General features: G+C 31.1%; 1 long non-coding RNA gene across 1 annotated transcript; it reads left to right on the top strand.

Moving 5' to 3' along the window:
• Positions 328–2,898, top strand: LOC110264689. The gene is made up of 3 exons (XR_002350861.1): positions 328–383; positions 476–633; positions 2,770–2,898. It is a non-coding gene; the product is annotated as an uncharacterized LOC110264689 (long non-coding RNA).

Raw genomic sequence — 5,156 nt, 5'->3', positions numbered from 1 at the left:
CGGACCCGTGGGCCCAACCAACTCACTATATATAATGAGCTGAAGCTCATTTCATTCCATTCAGCATGCAGAATATGCTGGGCAGCAACCTAAATGGGGAAGAACATGTTGAAGATTCCAAAACCCTTGATTTCATTCAAATCCATATAACTTCTTGCTCCAAGCTCCGATCGTTGCACCGTTTGCGGCTACGTGCCCGTGGCATCGAGCTCTACAAAGCCCATAACATTGAAAGGTAAGAAATCCACATTTTTTCCTCAATTTTCCTATTTCCAGTTCTGAATTTATTGGGCTTTGGTGTTGAGATTTTGTATAATTTGGTGTTTTAGGCTCAAGTTAGCTTCTGGGACTTATGGGCTCAAGCTATTGAGCATATGGATATGGTAAGAACACCCTAATCCTAACTCAATCTTGTATTTGTAATGGAAAACTGAATTAGAACATATATATATATATATATATATATATATATTAGGTGTAGGTTAAATGGGTGTTTATGCATTGGAATTGAATTGGGATTACTTGGAGGTTTGTTGGTGACCAAGGCTTGTTTTGGGGCTGTTTGATTGAGGTTGGAGGGGCTGTAATTTTGAGTTGTGAGGCTGCCTTTGGTGAACTAAGTGATCGGCCAAGGTATGGTTTAAGTTTCGAACGTTTAATATTTACGGTGTTGTAAAAACTTAGGTTAGAGGAACCATAGGATAAGTTGAATTGTTTGTTGTATTTAATGATTAGCCTTGTAATGTTGTTGGAATAGATTTGTTGGTGGATATATATTGGAATTATGAGGTGTGGAAGTTATTAGTAGTATGCTCTTATATTTATTTATCATGGATTATGGTTGGTGTTTGTTAATAAGGATGTAGAGTTGTGTTGTGGTGGTATTGCATATACTGTAACTAATTTTGTGATGATCGGAATTGCGTAGAACCAAGTCCTGGTTAAACCTCGGAATATTTGGAACTGAACTGGAGAATTTGGGATTCTTTCGTTAAATATATGATTTATGATGAATTTTCAAATTGTAGTCGTGGAATTTGATTTTTACTGCGTAATTTTTAGTACAGCAGAAACTTGTTGGCTCTACTGCGAATATTTCAAAATGAATTTTGAAATGAAACTAATTTTAAATAAAGCTTTAGTCCTATTATTTTAACGTCGTAAAATTTCAGAATGGTTGGACTTGTGATTTAAATATATGAATTTTTGAAATACGATGCGTTATACAATAAAAGCCAGATTCTGTTTTCTTAGATCAGCAACTTTGAGAGTTTATAACTTCTGATTATGGATGGATATTCAGGTGCAACCAATTGGAGGTGAAAATTAATTATGGTTAACAGTTGTGATTTAAATTTCAGGGCTATCCATGTTTAATGAGTGAGTTATGGGACTTGGAAGAGGACATCTTCATTGGTTTTTAAAACAGAATTCTACAGAAAGTTACTCAACTTCCAAGTTACATAACTCCTTCATTAAAAATGGTTTTGATCTGAAACAAATTGGAAAAGAAATCTGGATATGTTAATTTGAACCACATTAATTTTTAATGTTATTGGTTTTAATTTGAATTTTATATAGAATTTTAGATATCGTATGTTGCTGCTGTTTTCTGGTTTCTAAGTACTGCAGAGCAGTCAGCATTTCTCCTCTGTTTCTGAGACTAGTTAAATCAGAAAATTATGATTTTTGGTTGTTAGAAAGCTTATTCTGGGATGAACGTCTGGACATAAAGTTTGTCCAATTCCGAGTTCATTTGTTATATTAAAAATAGAAAAGAAAATAGAGTGTCGAGGATGTCTTAGTGAATGTCATGGGTCCGAGAAGTCAAAGATTAATCTTCGTGTTATGTGATTGACTTAATGCTAGAGTTGGGTTGATTTTAAGATTATTCGATATTAAAAAGGTTGAGAAGAGTTTGATAAATGGTTTGCTCAGGACCCGAAAAGGGTAAACGTGATGAATTATAAGTGAATAATGATGAAAAATGTGAAAGGGAAGTTGTTAATAAAAGGAGTTAACATGCCATGGCTTGATGAATGAATAAATAATGATTATGACTATGAAATGGCTTATGAATGATGATATATGAGATACGAGTTTCTCTGGGTAAAAACCGTGGCTCGCCACCACGTGTTTCAGGTTGAATCTCGATACTCTGTTGACCCTACGTTGTAAGGGTGACCGGGCACGTATAAATTCCCGGGTACGGATAGCCCCCATTGAGTAATTTATATGATGATTGAATGTGAACTCTATGCATAGACTCTTGGGGATGCGCGACGGGGGACAGTCTAAGGTTTTCGGACTTGTCGGATTAGCTGGATAACCGACAGATGGGCCCCATCAGCCATAGGACAGGCATGCATCATATGCATTTGTTTGTTTTGATTGCTATGCGTTTCCTGGGTTTGCCTAATTGATTTATATCACCTGCTACCTGTTATATTTGCTACTTGTACTATCTGCTCATTACTTGTGCGTGAACTTGTTTGGTTGCTTGTTTCTGTTGCATTATGGATGATGGAGGGATGGAAGAAAAGGAGAAATATTTTGGTGTTAGATTAGGATTGAAATTGAGTAAGTTAGGTAGATTTAGAATACCTACCCATGTTTATAGCTTCTGTTTAGTAATTAAGTTGGATAATTGAATAACGAAGTTCTAGGATGGCCTATGGTATTCTCAGGACCTTATTTATTATACGCGTGGCACTTTTACCATGCTGAGAACCACCGATTCTCATTCCATATTGTATTGTTGTTTTTCAGATGCACATCGAGAGGCTCCTCGCTAGTTGTCTGGATCCTGGAAAGCGAAGTAGTCCTTTGGTGTATTTTAGTTTCCTGTTGTATATATGTATTTAGCTTACTCTCCAAGTAACTTATGTATGCTGCTCCTCTTAGAGGTTGGGGGAGAGATAGGAGTTTATTTTGGTATTTTGGTGTATTTTGGGGATACCTATGTATGTTCATATGTATATATATATCTGGCCAGCCTTAGCTTCGCAGGCTGAGTCAGGGGCTAGTTATGCTGTTTCCTTGGCTTTCCTTTATTCTTTTGCTTATCTTTATCTTGTCCCTATTAGGTTTCTTAGCACGCAAGTAATCCTTTCCTGAGCGTTGCACTTTTTATTTTGCGATTTTGTTTTATCCGTTTTTTAAGGCTCCTAGTTAAGTATCCTTTTTTTTAGAGGTCGTAATACCTTACTATCTCAGTCTTATGACTTAAGCATAAGATTATGTATGGTAGGGTGTTACAAGATATAGCTCCAAGAAGAGGAGGATGAATAGTGCTTTGTGAACCCTACCTCTCTTCTCTCTCAATTCACGTTTTAGCTGCTGGAATGTGGTGAAATGGCTGAGTTTGCCACTTAAGTGGCTTTATATATGTTGGGCTTGGGTCCAAGTTGGGCCCAGTCCAACCCGTTAGCATTTTGGTCTGTTTGGCTCAATTTTAAGCCAAACCTTTAAAATTAATACCCGATTTTCAATTCTAAATATTTTCCTAAGGTTTTCTACTATTTTTATTATTCTCGCACAGTACTGGACCGAGTTATGCCGGTACTGCCGGTTAATTGACCGGTTCGCGTTTTTATGCAATTTTTCGAAGAAAAGTACATTTTCCAACTCAGAAAAATCTACTGAATCCAAAAATCGTATTTAAATTTTCTAATTAATATTCTAAAATTTTGAACCTATTCCGGACAATTAAATTATTATTATTTTACGTTAATTAATCGATTAATTAATTCGCGATTCTTACATCTCTTATGTTTTCCTATTTATTTTTTTAATTCATTAAATCCAATCAATTATAATAAATTAATTATATCAACTAATTAATTCAATCAACTATTTCCTAATTTATTTTTTTGAATTCAATAAATCAAATAAAATCAATTATACTAATTATTTGTATCAATTAATTGATTTGATTAATTCTTAAAAGTATTTTTATTTAATTTATTTTATTTATTTAAATACATGAACTATAACTAATTAATTATTTAATTTTATTAGGATAAATATATCAAATTTTATTCCTAATATCAAAATACAAACTTTTATTCCTTCTATTTTTATTTTACCACTATAAAAGACCATATATACTAGAAGAAAATATTATTTGTTTACCAATTACTCTTTTGGGTACAACAATTCTATTTTTTCCTATGAGGTGTCGTCGTAAGAAAGCAACCATTGTGAACACAAACCACCACACCCTCCAACTCCTGTTAACGAGTGCTAATAATTCGGAACTTTATATGATATGTTAGTCATGAACCGTTCATGGACCATGGTGTTATCATGTATATATAAATAAAAAAAGTTCCGTATTTAAACTTACTCAAGTCATTTACCTATTTGTGTGGTATATTGTAATGTAAAATTACTTTCAATTTGTGTTGTACAATAATATTATTGTCTAATTTAAGCTTTTACTTTAGAATTGTGTTATGATTTTATCTCATTATTTTTTTTAGATATCAAATTGATGTATTTTTATTTATTATTATTGAAACGGATGTGATATGAAATTTATAAAAATAAAATTCTCACACTCAATTTATTTTGTTGTAGTCTTCTATCTCTTTTATTTTTTATTTTCTTCTTATTCATTTTATTTTTTTAAATATCACATAATTTATTATAATTTATATCAATTAATTATAATTCATTATATCAGTTAATTTAATTCATTAATTTATAATATGCATAATAAAATAGATAATTTGTTACTTATAACGTTAATTCTTCTAAAATCTAAATCTAGATATAATTATACTTTTACTTTTTGTTATGATCAAAACATTATTATAATGAGTAATAATTAACCACTCATACTTTTAATCAAAGTGTTTGGATGATTTTTTTATTTATTAATATTAATTATTGATTTTTTTGTAAATAAATTGTATTATAATTTTATGTTAGTTCATAATTAATTAATGATTAATGTTCATGAAGATATGTTACTCTAAATTTTATCTTTTACAAATATTTTATTTAAATGTGATTTTCTAAACATAAAAATTTATTATTTTTAATTTTTTAAACATAAAAATTTATTACTTTTAATAATATCATACTTTTACTTTTTTTTTAATTCTAAATGAATATTTTATTGAATACTAATTAAAGTCATCCTTTCATTT

Source organism: Arachis ipaensis, chromosome B07, assembly GCF_000816755.2.
Source record: "Arachis ipaensis cultivar K30076 chromosome B07, Araip1.1, whole genome shotgun sequence".
NCBI lineage: Eukaryota > Viridiplantae > Streptophyta > Magnoliopsida > Fabales > Fabaceae > Arachis > Arachis ipaensis.
This window is presented reverse-complemented; position numbering and strand designations above follow the sequence as displayed.